This window comes from Ambystoma mexicanum, chromosome 2p (assembly GCF_040938575.1).
Source record: "Ambystoma mexicanum isolate Mex_15411 chromosome 2p, UKY_AmexF1_1, whole genome shotgun sequence".
Lineage (NCBI taxonomy): Eukaryota > Metazoa > Chordata > Amphibia > Caudata > Ambystomatidae > Ambystoma > Ambystoma mexicanum.
In genome coordinates, this window is record NC_090923.1 from 549,579,465 (window position 1) to 549,598,993 (window position 19,529).

The window sequence follows — 19,529 nt, forward strand, 5'->3', positions numbered from 1 at the left end:
GCACCAGAAAAAATGCTCCCCATTCCCATTTGAGCCCCATACGGCTCAATTGTAATGGGGAGATCGGATGCACCGGCACCATTCATGAATGATGCCGGCGCAGACCTCGTAATTTGCCGGTCCGGTAACAATGGTACCGGCAAGTTTACCGGTACCGTTGTTACCAGACCGGCAAGCTTATAATGAGGCCCATTGTAATGGACACACCAGGCCATGGACTCCCTTCCTAAACCAAACTCCCCAAGATGTCACCAGCAACCATCCTAAGAACTCTAAAGCTAGGACAATGCTTACCACGGCTTCCACTGTAGATGTTCCACTGTGAAAATCCACATACATGCGCACCCTCACGCAGATGAGTTGGTGGACCAGCTTCATAAAGCTGGTGTCCAGCCCCTGTTTGGATTAGATTGCTAAGACATATCCTACACTTGCGGGGGAAGGCATTTTCAGATCAACCAATAACACAACAGCACTAATATGAATACACACATGCAGGCCCTAACAACCAGGCGAGTTAGTCTAAGGGTAGGACCCGCTAGCATATAAATGGGTCATCCCAGGATGGGGAACTGTGACTGTTCGGAGAAAGAGGTTGTGGAAAGAGTCGGTAGCAAATTGGCACTTCAGGCAGGAGGCAGAAAAAGAGGTTTTGGGAGAGAAAGAGAGGAGCAGAAGAGGCTGGAAAACAAAAAGCATCAGGGAAATCGTTGGAGGAAGACATCAGAAAATGTTGGAGGAAGCCATCAGGAAATGTTTAGAGGAAGACATCAGGGGGTGGTAGGATGAAGAAATCCAGAGGTAGTCGGAGGAAACCATCAGGAGGTGATGATAGGGAGAACTCAGGAGGTGCCAGGAGGAAAGCGTCAGAAAGTGGTAAGAGAAAGACATAAGGAGGTGTTAGGATCAGGAGGAAGTCCAGATCCAGACGAAAGCACAAAAGGCTATTGAGGTGGTAGCTAGCAAAAGAATTATGGCATAAGAAGGTACGCGTCTGATTCCATCATGCATGTTAGGGTTGGGGCCCTGATCAGAAGTGCTTAAATCCACAGTGGGAGAAAAAAAAAGCACCTCGCAATGCGTCAAGGAAAATCAGGGCCAGAAGAGTTAGAGGGGTGGCGCAGAGAGTTGACATCCGCACCCCAGTGGCAGATGTTGATAAGGCCCTCTTAAGCTTCTCCCTGGAAACTATGACAAGCAAACCAAAAAGTTTTCCAGAGTGGACATTATTTGTGTGTTCCAGACTGTTAATAATTCACTGACTTTTGTTTAAAAGTCAGTGAATTATTTGGTTTTCTGTACAGTGGTCATTAAGAATGAGAAAAACCTACTTCAACCCTTACGTCGGGCTTGGTTTGGTTTACTGATCGATGTCCATGATATCACAGTACTTGGAGACCCTGTGACCGGTGTTGTGTAAAAGTGACACAAAACCTCAATTTTGGTCCGGTCATTTCACAAATCCGTTATTCAGTCACCACAGAAGATTCGGGAGACAGATCGAAAACCCATCAGAGATCCGCCAGGAAATTCAGAAGAGTTCCCCAAGCCCCTCTTTTTTGTTCAACCAGATCTTTATTGGCGCATGAACATACACCATTTCAGCAATATAGCATTTGCATAGTTTTTTCTCAAATGAACTAACCAACAACCAATCTTTCCAGCGATAACTGCATCAACCCTCCTCCCCATCAACTCCCTCCCACCCCCCCGATCAAGTCCAGGGACTCCAGTCACTGTATATCCTCCCCTCATGGCTTAGTCTTCTTCCTCTACTAGTATGCCAAGTATCCTCAGTCTCTTCGGGATGTATAAGCAAGTATAGTCTTTAAGTGCATAAGTAAAAAAGGGTGACCAAACTTTGCCAAACCTCCCCATCACACCCTGTACTATCGCTGTAATTTTGTCCATACCAATAGTGTCACAGATTGTGTAGTACCATTGTATATTGGATGGCGTTTCTTTTTGCTTCCATTGCTTCACTATACAGCGTCTAGCACTCAACAGGTTTGCACACAGTATTCGTGCTCGCCCTCCCAACCGGCGGTCCCCACTTGTTGAAATGTTCAGAAACGCTGAAGCCCCATCCACCTCCAGGTCAAATCCCAGCATCCCGCCTACCTTCGACTTCACCTCCTGCCAGAAGTTCTTGAGCTGTGGGCATCCCCACCAAATATGCTCCATCATTCCCTCCCCCCTACATACCTAACAACACAATGAAGAGTGTGAGTTGTACATTGTTTGGTGCTTCTCTGGCGTGTAATGCCACCTATGTAGCAGTTTATATTGCAGCTCTCGGTTCTGTACCGAAGTATATCGGCTGTACCACCCTTTTAGAGCTTGTCCCATTCCCTATTGGTGATTACCCTTCCCAGGCCAGCCTCCCATGTATTCCTTACTTCCAAATGTTCCTGCCCTTCTTTCTCTGAAAGGTCCTATAGATGACCGAAATCAGACTCCTGGTGTTTTCGCTAAATCATAGTAGCCTTTCCCACTCTGTCAGACCCCTTGTGGCCCCTTCCATTAGAGTTTGATTATCCACCCAGTGCTTTAACTGCTGATAAACGTAGACGTCTTCCTTTCCTAGGTCATACTTCCTGCAACACTCTTCGAACGATTTGAGAGTAGGTTCATAGAGATCTCCTATTTCTCTTATCCCTCCCGCGGTCCACCTTTTGCCCCTATTGTAATCCAACCCTGGTGGGAATGCAGAATTTCGGAAGATGGGGGTCTGTGGTGATGGCCACAGCGCTAACCTGAGTCCCTTGTTCAGCCGATCCCAGATCCCCAGGGTATTTTTTGTGATTGGATTCTCAATGAGCCCTCCCGGCCTGTCCTCCTTTCTCATGCAGGGCATTTTCCAGAGATATTATCCCACCACTGCCTGCTCCATGACCACCCAGTGTTTCTTGTTGTCCTCTCTACCCCACTTTGCTAGGGCTCTCAGCTGTGCTGCATGAAAGTATTTCACCATGTTAGGGCAGCCTACCCCCCTGACTTTTACCTCTACATAACATTTTCTTCCCTATCCAGGGTTTCTTCCCATTTTAAATGAAGCCCATCATATCCTCCTGGATCTCCTTCATCATCTTGGTATTGGTAAGGGAATTGCCTGGAAAAGATATAGCAGACGGGGAGGATGTTCATCTTCACAATGGCTATCCTTCCTAACCACAATACATATAGCCCCTTCCATCGTGTAAGATCTGTTTTCATTTGCCCCACCAGTGGTGGATAGTTTGCCCCGACTATTTGGCGTACAGTTGCTGTCATATTCACACTCAGGTAGCTAATCGGACCTGCCGCCCATCTAAATAGGGTATTCATCGCTAATCACTCCCGCTCTTCCTTCCCCACCAACAGATTTAGTATCTCAGACTTTGAATAGTTCACCTTGAATCCAGATTCCTCGGAGAAAGACTGTATCTCACCCATTATCGCTGTCAGTGATATTTCAGCTTAGTGACCATGAGGACCACGTTGTCGGCAAGTAGGCCGATTTTGTGATGTAATTTCGCCCATCGGACCCCTTGCACCTCCCTGTTTTCCCTTATCGAATGCGCAAAAGGCTCCATCACTAGCACAAAGAGTATGCTACTCTTGTTTAGTTCCCCGGCTAATTGGAAACGTGTTTGTCAACCCCCCATTCACTTTGACTCTAGCTTGGGGAGTCTGATAGTTTGCCTGGACCATGCTCCTAAAGTTTGGTCCCACCCCCACCTTGCTCAGCGTTTGGCTCATGAAACCCCAGTTGATGCATTCAAACGCCTTCTCGGCATGAAGCATTAGCAAACAGGTAGGCGTAGAACTCCTCCCCTCCTCCCTTGTGGCTTTGTCAATTATGTGCAAACCCTCCTTATGTTGTCAAACGTGTTCCACCCTTGGATGAGCCCTGACTGGTCTTGCGCTAATAAGGACGGAGGCACCCTCTGTAGCCTGGCCGCTAGCACCTGTGTATACAATTTGACATCTATATTAATAAGTGCAATCGGCCTGTACAAGGAGTTCAGCTGTGGATTTTTCCCTGGTTTCGGGATGAGAGTGATATGCGTCATTTCCATAGACAATGAGATTTTGCCCCTTTCTTGGAAGTTATTGAATACCTCTGTTAGCTCTTTGGATAACAGCTGGCTGAATGTTGTGTACAAACGCCGATGTCACTCCGTCTTCACCAGACATTTGTGTGGTTTCAGCCGTGCTATCTCATGCTGCAACTCCTCCAATGATTTTGGCTCCTCTAATTGCTCTGTTTGTTCCACAGTCAGCCGCAGGCCCGACCATCCTGCCAGGTATGCACGCTGCCCCACCGTGTCACATGGTACCTCCCTATAAAGATCAGCAAAGAATTTCTGGATGACCCTTTGTTTACTTCCCTCCATCCCCACCAGTCTTCCCCCTTTATCCTCCAAATTATCTATGAATGCTATCTGTTCCTTGGCCCTTAACTGCCTTGCTAGCACTGTCCCGACCTTATTCCCATGCTCGTAGAATGACTGCCTACTCTTCAGTAGTGTGCTCTCCATCGACCAGCTAACAAGCTGCTTAAGTTGCCCCCTCGCATGTGCTAGCTGTCTAGCGACCTTGTTGGTTCACTTCATCTTGTGGTCTGCCTCCATCTCCTGTATTTCCTTTTCTAGGTCCAGCTCCGCCTCCCTCCTAGCTTCCCTTAATCTCTTTGATGTTTCTATAAGACGGTTCTTGATCCTAATCTTGAAAACATCCCACTTCTCTCCCGTAGCTTCTTTCTTTTCCCTTATCCTGTGCCATGAATCTGTTTATCTCGTCCTCCACCTGGGCCTGTATCCCCTTGTCGCAGAGGAGATATTCTTCCAGTCGCCACCCCTTGTGCCCCCACTGCAGGCCCCCTTCTTCCCACGCCAATGTGACTGACACGTGATCTGACACCGTCATGCTCCCTATGGGCACGCTTCTGGCGACCTGCACTACCCTCTGCGTTGCCATAATATAATCTATCCGGGAATATGTTTTATGGACGTGCAAGCAAAATGAGTAAATCCCATGGGTGATGTACCCTCCATGTATCCTTGTGTCGGGGTGATTTTCCTGGGGGCCGGCAAGGCCGTCCGGGGACCTCCGGGGCTGGGGAGGCCCCAACTCCTCCTGCATCCCAAAAGGAGTCTGAGACACACTCAAGTGCAAGTTAATAACTGCTGTTTATTAGAGTAACGGCAGGGATACGCTCAAACCGTATGCATCCGGAGAGGCTCTCGTCGTTAGTGGGGCTTGCAGGCCCTTTTTACAGCAGTATGACGCGCTACTTGCGTCACCTGGGAAAATCATCACAAAACATATCACCACTTCGGGTTGGTTCCCTGAGTGGTAGGGTTAGTATAGTTACCCTATAGGAGGAAATGTTAGTGGATAAGGACAGGTCAAGTGGTACAGTACACTTGGGCTGTTCCTAACAGTTGCTACATCGGAATTGTTACAAGGGGACCCTTGGTGATTGGCTAAGAGTAATGGCGTCAGTGATGAACCCCTTGTGTTCTGATTGGTTCTCCCGCGAGCCCCCAAAGCCGGGGACCATCGCCGTTCCCAGCTCGCGGTGTACCTGACACTAGCAACAAGGTGCAACTATGTGTTTGTGGCGGACAATGGACAGGTCTGCTTACGGGCTGGTGTGCATGTCTTTCCCATTGCTGTAGGTGTCCAACTTGTTGGCTTGTTGTTGCAGATTGTGTCCCAGACATGGGACCCTGGCGATTTTCTGTCTCCTGAGCTTGGCACCTTGTCAGTTTGGCTTGATCACGTGTGGGGAGACCGTAGCTGGAGTAGAATTATGAGCATTAGATTTTGCATTCTGCCTCCGAGGGCTTGGCACCGGCAGGTATAACCTTGGCGCTGGGCGCACGGCATGCGAGTTGCACCATAGCGGCCTTGGCTGTGGGCATTCGTTGGGGGCTCGTTCTGCATGGTCAGCACTTGCATTTTCGTTCTGGGAGGATTTTCGTTTGCGAGGCTCCTGCCTGGGGACTCTTGATTGCGGCCTACTTGGGCCTAGTTCGTGTGTGGCGGTACATAATCCATACTATGGAGGTTGTGGGGTGACAGAGTGTTATACGCAGCATTAGGTATATATGGTGGTGTCTTCATAGGGATAGGTAGCGAGAAAGCATCAGCAAGCATATACACAAGCTCTTCAGGCGTCTTGCATTTCTGCGGTGCTGTAGAAGGCCTATGTGAAAAAGAACAACGATGCATGTCCTTGGGTATGTCAGTCCGCTACGTCATAGCACTGAGTATATTCTTTGTGTGGGTTGGTGTGTGAGTGACCAGTGTGCATGGTGGCACGTGTGTTCTTGTCTGTTGGCTATGTCGTCATGGCATCTCTAATGATTGTGATTTTCGTGGTTGGTGTCTAATCGAGCTGGTCCATGGCACATGCGTCGGCTTGACCAGGGCGTGCTAGTGGGCATGCTCCTCGTATGTGTATGCCTTTGAAGCAGGATACTTTGTCATCTGGTAAGGAAGGGAATTGTTCGAACTCCTCTGGTGGGGGGTGCTTGGGCCGTGATCCCCCAGACCATGGTCTGGATGAGACTGGGGGGAGGGCGTTATCCCATCCTCCCACTTCAGTCCCCCCTCTGGTCGACTTGTCGACCACAAAATTATCCATTTCTTGTTTCCGCGTACCCTCCATACTTTCGTTATTCCAGCCATGTGTCCATAGTGGTTGACATGATCTTCAAATGACCAATACATATAGAAGCAGCCACCACCGGGTTTGCAGTATACCCACTTTCCAACATAGCTCTTCGGGTACCTCGGGTTCTCTACCTTCACAGATGGTGGGTTCAAGTGGTTTTCTAGTATTTGCTTGCGCAACATTTCTCGTTCTTTTATAATGATGTCTGTGTGTTTGTCATCATCAGCTGGTAGTAGGGTGTGCATGCCGATCATTTCCATCATTTTGTCCGTCGTTCGTGGTGTTCTTGCTTTCCATAACCTCATTCCAAGCAATACAGCCATTCCCACTATTATACATCTTACTATTATTTTCAATTCATCTGACAGCCATGAAGGCATCCATGACCATAAAAATGAAAACCAGCTGCCATCTTTCTTTACTCCTTTGGCTTCTTCTACCATTTTTGAGTGCATCATGGCGAGTTGTGATACTGCCTCAGTAAGTGTTCCATTGTCTTTGTCCTTAACGGGGTTGAATGTGCAACATGATTTTCCAATTTTTGCACAAACTCCTCCTTCCATTGCCGTGAGGAGGTCCAGCACATATCTATTCTGGAGTGCTACCATTCGCACTGCCCTCAATTCTTCTTTTATTGCATTAAATCCATTGACGGTTGAATTTATTGTCATCATTAGCTCCCATCAGGTTATTTGAAGCCATTTTGCATTTGCATATGCCTGCAGTCCTGGATGTATTATTGATGAGAAGAACATTGCTGCTCTGCTGAACAGTCTGTGTCCTGGAGGAATGTCACTGAGAGCTGTTTCCGATCTTCCCCACAGGTAGTTTCCCGTCAGTGGTTCTCCTTGTCTTTTCACCCTTGACAAAATGTCGTTATTTCCTTTACCTTCTTCAATCGTCACATATCTTTTCCTCCTTTTGTTCCCTTCGTCCATCTTAGGGAAGTTGCCCAAGTTGACATGTTTCTGAGGCACAACCAGAGATGGTACGTTGACGTGTACCATAGTGCATATTCCATTCCAAGATGGTGGTAAGCTGTGGTATGCCTTATCTCCGCCGGCCCAATAGTGGTCCATTAGAACTGCTGTGCCGGCACCCCCTCAGGTATCAGTACTATACTTTTACAGATGTTGTTACTTCCAACATCAACATCACCGTTGTGTTGATAGCATAGTGTGGGTGCAGTTAGCGGTAGTATAGTTATTGGGTCTTCGTCTTTCTCCAGCCATTTTAACAGTGGTACACTCTTTATCCATTCTGTCCAGCATTTGTGGTTCGTTTCATTTATCCTGTTCACATTTTCATTTGCGGATGTTACCATATTGCTCCCCACAACTCCCTCTGTCCATCCTTCATTCATATATATCTTCCCATATATTACTATTAGTGGTCTTTCCCAGCGACCTAGTTCACCAGCAATTTCGCTTGCATACCAATCGCACGGTAGATATTTTAATGTTACTTTCTTCGTTTCTCCTTTTTCAGGACCATCCGTCACATACCGGAACCCTTGAGTATGTTGGCGGTAACTATTGTACATCATAAGTGTTTTGATGAAGTTATTTCATATGGGTATGAGTCCCTTGTCTTCCAATGCAATGTTACTACTTTTCCTTGAAATCGTCCTTTTGTTTGGAACATTGCCAGGTATATCAGACATTCTACTGGTCTTGCTGGCACTTCAGTAGCTACAAATGTCATTGATGCTCTCATGGCATATGGGATCAGCAAGCACACATAGCAGTTGTCCTTAGTTGTCTGCTTACCAATCTTGGACATGTGCTGATACCATACATGTTATTTGAGACGTGTGCGGATGCTGTGAGGTATGTGTCCACCCCATTGTTATTCATAGAGGTACTACGCTTAACCCTGTTCCCATTACCCCTTGTGTTACTTGTACCACCTGACACTGTACCTGTTGCAGCTGTGGTAGGGGGTAAATTAGCTTTAGGTGCAGCCATAACATGATAAGCATAGTGTGTCTGCCAGACAGAGGCAGCCAATAGACCAGTGATAAACAACACACCTATTAATTTTATTACAATAGCTAATATCACTGGCATTTTCCTCTTACCTTTGCTGCGGTACTGCAGCTTATTATTCTTTTCTTTATAGATGCCCGCCTGAAAATTTCTAAAAATAAGCATTAACGTTGTTAGTATTTTTTATTCAAGCTCTACCTATCAAGAAGTAGTCGTTTAATGCCCAGGCGAAAAGCTGTTCGCACGCTAATCTCAGTGACCTATCTCTCAGAGCTGGTAAGTGCTTGTAGAGATGTGGGAATGATTGTTCTATGGCCAAAATGAACGTGTTATAATACACACGTATCCTTCTCTTTTTTAGATATTTTGGTCTTTTTATAGCGTATACAAATTGGTGTGACAGTGCTTCAGGGGTGTTGTCGTCTGTGGGTAGCATTTACCCCTGGGCAAAACGCAACGTTAGTTTCTTCACTTTTCTTTATACATAAACAGTTGTACGCGGTGCCTGCATGTGCGATACAAAAGGAGAAAGAGAACATGCACGTGTCTACAAGTGTGGTGCAACGTGACCATTTGTTAGGCAATGTCCTTTATTTGGGTAGTAGCATGGGCGGGCCTGGCCGGGGCAGTGTTTTGTTTGCTCAGGGATCTCGTGACCATGGGGTGGGCTATGGGCAATTGTCCATTTTAGTCCTTGGTAGTGTCTGTTATTTGGGAGGGGATAGGGGCTTTATTGTAGTTGTTTTTGGTTGCTGTTACTGCCGTGTTGTCTTCTGTTGCTGTTGCAGTGGCTCTGTCGTCAACGCAAAGGGCGGGTCTGATCTTTGTAGTGTTTGACGCCATGCAGGTGATTCCAGACGTGCTTATCTGTCAACTCTATTGGTCTAGGAGCTACTGCTTCCACCTCGTGGGGCCCCGTAAATCTGGGGCTATTCCATCTTCTGTTACAATTGCAGAGGAGAACGCGGTCTCTTTGCTTAACAGTCCATTTTAGTGGTTGTTCCTGTTCCTCGTTTATATCTTCATGTTGGGTGTTTTTCGAACCGCCCTGCGTCCGCTCGAGCTGTTGAGAGATAAAGGCGACATTAGTAATCAAGGAAGACACATTCATACATTTCGTCACCAAAAACATTAGCAGAGGTATGATAGTCTGACATGGCCCTTGATGGTGGAGTAAGTGGAAGGCGCATCTGACGTCCAGTCACCACCTCGTGGGGTGTGAGGTGGTGATCTGACCCTGGCTTATTCCTTAATTCAAACAGGGCCAAGGGGAGGCAGTAAAACCAGCTCTTTTTTAGTTGTCTGCTGAATTTTTGCAATCTCTTCCTTTAGGAGGCCGTTCAGGCGTTCACAAACACCATTAGCCTGCGGGTGGCAGCGCATGCAAATTTGTGTTTAATGCCAAGCAGTGTAGTTATGTGTTGGAACATTTCATTGGCAAAGTGCGGGCCATTGTCTGACCGCAACACCTCGCAAACCCCCCAGCTAGGGAAGACCTCCGTCACCAGGAACTTGGCTGCTCTGAAGGCGTCTGCATGAGAGCAGGGTCCAGCCTCTATCCACCTTGAAAATGGGCACACTACCACAATCCTGTATCTGTATCCTTGACATACATTGACCATGTCAACGTAGTCAATGTGTAAGTGCAGAAAGGGTCCTTCTGGCTGGGGTATAGTACCTTTTATCACTTGCAGCGTGTGACCGGCTGTGAACTATTGACAGTTTAGGCAATTGCTGATAAAGTTTGTGACGTGTGAATTTAGCTCGGGACAGAACCAGGCCTCTTTTATTCGTGCTGCAATCACTTCCTTTCCTGTGTGTGTGGGATGGTGTAGTTGAACCAGGGCTGTTTTCAATAGAGCTAGGGGCATCACTACTTTGCCTGTATTACTCTGACGCCATAATGCATCTGTAGGGGACATTGTGCACCCTCTTTTGACCCATAGCTCCTTCTCCACCATAGGTGCTGCTGCCTGTAATTCCATAATTTGAGTTTCAGGGATGTGTGTGTACCCATCCTGCATCAACATCTGTCTTGCCCCCGCACTCCCCCTATCGGTTTTTTTTTTCTGGGAGGGTCCATATTTCGTTAAAATACGCAGCATGTTTGGCATTTGCGTCTGCCGTTTCATTACCTTTTGAGATAGGGTCATCCCCGTTAGTGTGTGCCTGACATTTCACCAAAGCTATTTCTTTAGGGTCATTTATTACTTCAATCAGTTCAGCAAGTAGGAGGGCATGTTGTACTGGGGTTCCATCTTCTCTTCTCAACCCCCTTCGTTGCCATTTTATTAACCCTGAGTGCACTGTCGATGTGACGTATGCACTGTCTGAATATATTGTTACCCTCTTGTCATTGCTCTCTTTTAGTGCCAAAATTAGGGCCACTAGTTCTGCTGCTTGCGCTGAGAAATGCTGTGGTAGTTGGACACATTTTACTGGTACATACATCCAATCCACTGTCAAACTAACCACTGCTGATCCTGTCCTTCGTACCCCATCACTCTGGTCCCATCAATGTACATTATCTCACCCCCCTCTAGGGCATTTTCCTCAACTATTCTTGCGCCGGAGTATATTTCAATGGCTTGTGTGCAATCATGAGCGTAGTCACCATCGTCTACCACCTCTGCTATGAACCTTGCCGGGTTTACATTACTGCACCTTACAATCGTTAATTCTGGTTTGGAAATAATGATCTCGTATCCTGATGCCCTCTGTGTGGTCAATGTTGATTTGGGTTTGTTCAGTATTGCAAAGAGGGCGTATTCCACGAATAGTGTGGTAGGGCACCCCATTGTTATTGATGATGATTTTTCCACCTCAAAGGCTGCGGCGGCCAGGCTCTGTTCGCAAAGGGAAGTGACCTAACATTACAGGGTCCAGGTGTCCGCTGTAAAATGCTACATGCTTGTGTCCCATGCTTGTTTTCTGTGTCAGTACTGCCTTCATTACTGCTGAGTCGCAATGTGAGAAAATGAAAAATTGGTGCTCATAGTTTGGGGTGGCCAGTACTGGTGCTGTTGAGATGGTGTGTTTCAATTCGTCAAATGCCTCTTTCATTCCTCTTGTCCATCCCAACTTTTTATCCCCTTTCTGTGCTTCCTTGAAGGCCTCTAGTAGCGGTCCTATGTATGAGCTGTAGTCAAAAACCCACGCCCTGCAGTAGTTGCATAGGCCCAGAAACTGCTGTAGTTCTCTCACTGTCTGTGGTTGTGGTGTGTTTGTTATTGCCTGTGCCCTTTGTGGTGCAATGTTCCTTCCATGTTGTGAAATGAGCTGACCAAAGTAGAGCACCTGTTCTTGGCAGTACTGTAACTTCTCCTTGTCTACCTTGTACCCCTTCTCAGCTAACACTATGAGCATCTTCACTGAGTCCTTCCTACACCTCTCCTCCGTGGTGCTGCATAGTATTATGTCATCCACATATTGCAGCCCCATGCTCTCCATCTCAATGTTTCCCAAATCCATTTGTATCACTTTGTTGAAGATGGATGGTGACTCACAGTAGCCTTGGGGCAGTCTCGTGTGTTTCCATTTTGTGTTGTGGTATGTGAAGCTTGTCAGATCTTGTGATTCGGGGTGCAGAGGTATCAAAAAGAAGGCATTTTTCAGGTCGATCACGGCACCGTGATGCCTCTGCTGGTATTCCACATAGTATGGTGGCTGGGTTAGCTTCTATGGGGTACTCTGCCTCTACAATGTAGTTCAAAGGTCCTGGATAAAACGCCAAGACCCTCCTTTTGCTTTGCACACAGGGTACACAGCAGTGTTGCATGGTGACTCTGATGGTACTAATATACCATTGTTTAATAGGGCTGTTATTGTTTCATATATGCCCTCATCTGCCTCTTTTGATAGTGGGTATTGCTTCACTCTTGGTAGCATTGCTCCTTTTTTCAGTTTTAATTTTACTCCTCCAATGCTTTTGGTGCAGCCAACCTCATATGGACTGGTGGTCCACAGGGATGTTGGTACAGCTGCCATGTCTTCCTCATAAAATGGCACTGGTGTTGGGGCAGGTGCCTCTAGTGCCATAGCCATTTTTTGTGCCACTTGCTTGTATGTTACTTTCAACCAGATGTTGATGCTCATTCCAAACACCATCTCTCCCTCTCCATTGTCGTCTGAGAAGAGCTCCTCATCTGATACCTGTGTAAGCCTGCACCCCTCTGCCAGTGCTATTACAGCTCTCCAGGCCCTCCCCTCCCTATCTTGGGTGTGTACTGCAATGTAGTCTGCAGTAGCGATAATGCTCTCTCTTTACTGAAATCATTTTTCCCTCATTTCCACTTGCTGGTGTTTCTGGTCTAAATAGGTAAGCTGCTAGCCTCCTCCAAATGTTGCCCTCAATGCCAGGCAACCATGCTATTGCCATGTCTGTCCCATATTGGAAGAGGTCTCCATCTACTGGCTCAGCCCGGGCCACTGTTTGGCCACAGTACGCCTGCAGTATTTGTCGTGCTTTGAGCATGTTAATGCCTGGTGTAGAGCAAATTATGCCCTTCTCCGTGAAGGAGATGGTCATATTCAACCTGCTCATTATATCCCTTCCAAGTATGCTTACTGGTGACAGCTTCGAGTACAGAGGAAGAGACATGTCGTGATCTCCTATAGATAAGGAGATGTTATCAGTGAAGGGAACCAACCCTCGAGCCCCAGAAAATCCTTGAGTGTGCATGGCTTCGCCTGACAATTTAAACTTACCCTCCCTTATGCAAGACCTAGTGTCCCCGGTGTCAACTATCGCCACCTGCATGCATGGTTCCTCCTCAGTATTAGGTGTTACCGATAGGACGGGACACATCAAAGACATCTGTGGGCTGTCCTATTGTGGATATAGTGACTGACCGCTTCCTGTGTAAGGGTTGTGACCCAATATTGTCACCTTCCCTAGCTGTGTCTGCTGTAGGGGTGCATCAGTTGTTGATACTTGTAACGCTCACCTGGTATCCACGGGGACGTCACTCAGCCTGTTATGACCTCTTACGACCTCAAACCCTTCCCTGGAGTCTACTCGACTGGAGACTGGGCCTGAAACACAGGATTGGTAGAGTTTAACTCCATATTGTCTCTGCGTGCTTGAACCCCTTCTTCCCTGGGGTCCAACCCTTCCCTTTGATCCACAGCTCACCTTGTTTTCTTGGAAAGTGTGTGCTCTCCGTCCTGCTTTCAGCGCAGGGGCGCGTTGATTGATGCGGGCACGTTGCTGCCTAGTTACTTCACTGGCAAGTGTCCGAAAGGTAAGTATAACGAGTCTTTTGAACAGTTCTCTAACTTTGTTCCTTTCCTTCCTTAGATGATGGCCGGCGTCCGGGGATGGCGACGTGCTGCTGAGATGAGTCGCGCTGAAGGTGAGTGAGAGCGCGATGCACGATGCGACCCTTTCATATTTGTATTGAACTGAGTTATTTTTCTGTGTCTTTTAGGTGCTGCGACGTTTTCAGCGTGGATGCCGGTTATGAAGAAGAAATGCGGTGAGTAAGCACGGTATGCGGCGCCTCTAGATGTTTCCACGCTAACCTGGAGTGTCTTTTCCCTCTTGCAGATGGATGAGAAGTTCCGGAGACAGAGTTCCCCCAGAGCAGCTAGGATTCAGGTAAGCGTTTGAAGCTCGTACCGTCTTTAAAAATAAGCAAAGATTTGCTGAATGCTTACTAATGCCTTTTTTTCTGTTCTTTTCCCTTTTCCTTAGGAAGCGGCGTGCCGGGATGGGAATGACACCGCCGAAGATGCCCGCAGAACAGACGAAGCGATGAATGATGGACAGAAGCGCCGCAAAGTAAGGCTGTTCTTGTTCTTGCAGGAGCTGATCACAGAAGAAAGATGCAGGCCTACTGGAGACCGATCCGAACACGGTGAGTGTCACGATGCAGGTGCAGAAAACACAAAGCATGTTTCTCAGCCTGGCCGTGGCTTAAATAGTCTCTGTGTATCCCAGTTGTTTCTGGGCTGAACCACACCCAAAAGACTAGACTGCACATGCAGTTCTGGGAACCGAAATATGTGGGGGCATCCATCTTGTCCCCATCAATGCACTACAAGTCCAATCCCCAATGTTATCCTAAGGGAGTGAGTGAGTCTGGTGCCACAAGCACCAAGTCTGACTCCAAGTGGGTCTTTGGAGGGATGGAGAGGCCCTTGAGGGCCATGTAGGTGATTGTGGCCTGGCTCCAGCCTGACATCTTGGAGGGCTGGGGACATGAGGGGCAGGAATCATGACAATACTGCATTGTCCTGGGGACATGAGGGGCAGGAATCATGACAATACTGCATTGTCCTGTATTTGTGTGAGCTGCTGTACTGGTTGTACTTGAAATTGTTGTGTTGCTATCGCCTGTTGCTGTGGTGGTCTGTATGTTTGTACCTGTATCTGTGGTGGTGCCTGCTGTATTTGTGGTTGTTGTAGGTAGGCTGGTGTTTGTGGCTGGGGTTGTTGCAGTGGCGCTTTTTGTTGTGGTAGGCATTGCTGTGTTCCCTGTTGTTGTTGGTGAACTTGTTGTTCCCCCATAGGCCCTTGTAGCACTTGTTCTCACCATGCTGCTTGGGTGGGTCTCATCCTGCAGGTGCGTGACATGTGTCCCACCATCCTACGTATCCAGCATATTGGTGGTTCTCTGGCCTGTAGTTGTTTAAGTACCCATTTCCCATCTGCATATATCCTCCTCCTGTGTATGCCGTGTATGGTGGGGGCGGGGGCATCTGTTGTGTTATTATTTGTGCTGGCTGCTGTAATTGTGCCGCCTGTTGTTGTGTTGTGTCTAGTGCAGCCGTAACCTGTGTGGGGGCGGGTGTAGTTATTAGTGCTCCTTCCATGGCATATTTTGATAATTTCTTCTGTACCAATTTTGCCTCCTCTGCCTTCCTATCTTCCTCCCTTTGTTTCATCTTTTCTTGCCACATCCTGCAGTGGTGAACTATAGTTAGTTGTATTTCTGGCCAGGCCTTAACTTCCATCCCCACTATTTTCTTCAGCTGCCTTTGTACTTCCTCCGGGAGCCCTTGTATTAATATATGGTAGAAAATTGCTAGTGTTTTATCCCACGGCTCCCACGTTTCCAGGCGCCACTTCTCCTGAATCTCCTGGATGTAATCAACAGGATCTTCATTCTGACGCATCTTGCGTGACGTTATTGCTCCTATGTCTGATGTGTATGGGTACTGGACCCTCAATGCCTGCCACAGCGCATGTCTGCAGTTGGCAAATGGTGCTCCATCATGTGACGTGTCTGTTGTTGAGACCCCTGGGAAGCCCGCCCTTTTCCAAATGTCATCTGCAGCATCCCCCATTATTGAGATCAGGAGCCCCTTGAGGTCCCCCACCGCTAGCTTTTGCCCCGCAGTGTGTTTTTCCATCTCATATATCCACTTCCCAGCTCCTCCACTTAGTGATGGAAGTCTGCATTTTATGTTCTCTTTATCGGCATGTTTTCCAGAAGTGGCATCAAATTGTACCCCCTTATTTCCCCCAGTGCCCGTGGGGTTATGTCAGTGTATTCATCCTCTTCCTCTGTGTCAGGTAATTCTGCAATGATATCAATATTACAGTGGTTTGTTCTATCGTCCCCTTCATCCTTCCTCCCTCTCCTGTTACCCTCTTGTATCATTGTGGGCGTGCTTGCCCGTTCTTCCTGTCTGCGTCCTGGGAGGTCCCTAAGTCTACCGACATATGGGGTGTGCGCAGGGGTGGGTGTCAGTGGGCATGGTGTTAGTGGGCATGGTGTTAGTGGGCATGGTGTTAGTGGGCATGGTGTTAGTGGGCGTGGTGTTTGTACTGGTGTCAGTGTTAATGGTTGTGGCGTTCTCCTTGTTGCCTCTCTTACCTGTGCTTCTCCTGTGTTTTCTTATTCCCTTCTTCCGCATGCGGATGGTGACTCGCAGTTAGTGCGTGTAATGTACAGTTTCTCTAAACTCTCTCTATTGCCCTTTCTTCCACTTTTTCCCGAACATTCTTCTTCCTCGCTGCAAGATCCATCAGGAATAGCTAATCCCCACTCTGTGCGTTTTCCCCCCACTGTTACCGTCCTTAAATCTATTAAGTCCGCTTCTTTGTGCTCACCTCCTTTAACAGCGGCCACCTGTGTTGAAGTTGTAGCCACCTCCGAGTCCTGGCGTGTGTATGTCCTTACTCCGTGCTCCACTCTCCTATCTCCTCTTCCTTCTCTCCCATTATTTCAGCATCTATGTCTGTTCTCTTTCTGTGTAGTTATGCCATTACCTCTGCACTTACCTTTGCTAATATCCTCTCTTCTTCTTCCTTTCTCCCCCATTTTCACCCTTACCTTTTTAATATGCTTTCTATTACTTTACCTTCTTCATACTTCCTGGCGCTTTCAGATAGTATCTTCTTTTTGCACAGTTCCATTTCCCTGTCATTTTCTTACTCCTTCTTTTTCATTTCCTGTAGCTCCGCACGTGACACCCTCTCTGCTATTGCCCTTATCCACTCCTCTTCCTTCTTCCTTTCTTCCTTTCTTCTGTTCGCTCCTTCACCCTCACCTGTTCATCCCTATTCTCCTTTCTTTCCTTCTTCCTTCCTCATGTTTCTTGTTCGAGCTGTCTGATCAGAGCGCTTCGTACTTCTCTTAATTCAGCCAACCTTTCCTCCAACATTTCTTCCTCTACCTGTGACAGTCACCCTTCCCTTGTATTACTCACCTCTGTCCCTGTCTGTGCGTTGTATTCTTCTTCCTTGTTCACTCTCCTCACTGCGTCCTCTTCTTCCCCTGTTAGTGTCCCTCGAAGCTTTAGTAGCACCTGTGCTGCTATCCATTCACCTTGTCCTATGTTTGCCATTTTTCCCACAGTTCTCTTCTCGCCACCTGTCCGTGTCTGTGTTGTGCTTGAGTCTATCGTGTCCGTTGCCGCCGCCCCCCTCTGGTAGATATCTGTAGGGGCGTATGGTGGAGGGCTGTACGCAGGGTTTGAGTACCCCTCAGCGGCTGTTAATTGTTGTCTGGCGGTTTCTCTTAACTCTGTTACTGGGTACAACCCTCCTTCTTCCTTCTTTCCTACCTTTGCCAGAGGCATTTCGTCTGTCCCTTCCTTTTCCACCTTTGCTTCTGATACTGTAACCGATGCTTCTTTCTCCCTCATGCCCTCTCCTGTGCATAGTGCATTGTTGCTCGCCGTGCCCACGCCCCCTCCTTTCTCCTTCTCCTCTTTACCCTCCTTCGTTTCTTTGCTCCCTTTCTCCTCTGTTGCCCCTTCCATGGTAAACATTCCCATTGCCCCTGGCCTGGCTCCCTGGAACATCTTCCATAAGTTAAACATCTGTATATGGTGAGCTAATTTCTTTCATTTGTAGGTGTTGTGTATGTATGTCAATAGCGAGTGTTGGGTGTATGAGTCAAAGCTGCCGTAAGGCGGCCATGGTGTTAGTATTTTGTTATCTGTCCCTTGTGTCCAGTCAATGCTGTATTTTATAATTTTCTCCTTACGTGGTGATAAAGACGTGCAAATGTGCTGAAGGGGCGTAGTTAAAGCGTTCCCTCTCACTCCAGACCCCGACCCGTAGTATGTGGCCTTGTTACAATTTTCTTTTTCCCACTGTCAACCTTCTTTACCTGGCCCCGTAAGTTGGGGACTTCTGAATGTCAGCTGAAAAGTAATACAATTGCAATTGTGCAGTTTCTTCTCTTTTATTATTTGTTCCCTTTGATGTCACTAGTATGGCCCCCTGCGTCCGTGGCGCACGAAGCCCCCTGCGGCTGCGTGCCCTGTGTGGCATGCTTTTACAGCCGCCCCACCTTCCTTTTTTCATCAAAACCTCTCCCTCCCCTATCTCAAGCCCCTTGCCGAGCATGACCGGCGTTCATCGTGCGCGGCCATCTCTCCCCTTTTTGCTGCTCCGTTATCGAGAGTTGCCAGCGTTCTCCGTGCGCGGCCTCCTCTCCCCTTCTATCCCACACTTTCCCACTTCCTGTCCCCCGGCCACCCCTTGATCAACACGAGATGGTCACAGTGTCCTATACAAGCCCTACGGGTGACGTCACCAACTTCTGTAAACTATTACCGGTAACAAACCTTTATAAGATCAAAGAGCGCGCGATATGTTTTAACCCTCTTGTCCCCCGTAAACCCCACAGCTGTCTTCCCACCTCGCCAGGAGTGGAGGATGCACCAATCAATTACTTATTGCTATCGGACTGCGCACGCTGCATCGCCTCTCGTGTAATACGCCCCCCTCTCTCGGGGAGCTTAACCAATCGTCTTCCGCACTTGAGAACAAAACTAGCTACCTCCTGTGGGGAAACTTCATCTACCCAACGAGCTTCAACACTCAATTAGTAGGAATCCTCATCTATTCATTGATCTGTAACGTCAATTCATAGGAAAGCCACACTCCTCCCCTACAGGTGCCTGTGATCTGGACAAATCAGTTCCTTCCAACAACCACACGTGGTGCCTTTCACGTGGTAGAAGACGACCCTCGTGCCTGTCCTACTACCGCTCACTTGTCTATCACCACTTATTAATCAAACCTTCTGCAACACACTGTAAACACCTCCCGCCACCCTTCTCACAATTCCTCCCCCCTCCCACACAACATTACAATGCTGGTTGGGCGTGTCATACTCAGCAAGTCCTCGTGAGCCGGGGCCGCTCGACCGTGTGCACCCCTCCAAAGCAGCTCGCCACCTCGCCTCGTCTGGACCACGTCTGGACACTCGCCAACCGCGGGTGGGACACTTCTCAAGTCGGCTCCCGAGGGCCAATATCTGGATTGCGCTGTCCGGTCTTCTCACAGTTCTGCGATGGTGTATTGCTCGCCAATAGTGCACGGACAGTCATTTATCACCAGTACAACTGCAGAGCCAATACTTTGAACGCAGGTAGACGACACAATGACTTACAACCACACGCACACTTAG

At 47.9% G+C, this 19,529-nt stretch overlaps 1 protein-coding gene across 1 annotated transcript in view; it reads left to right on the top strand.

Annotated features, from left to right (window-relative positions):
• Positions 1-19,529, top strand: part of DNAH1 (dynein axonemal heavy chain 1) — a 3,604,831-nt gene that overhangs the window by 2,701,631 nt on the left and 883,671 nt on the right. The window lies entirely within an intron of this gene.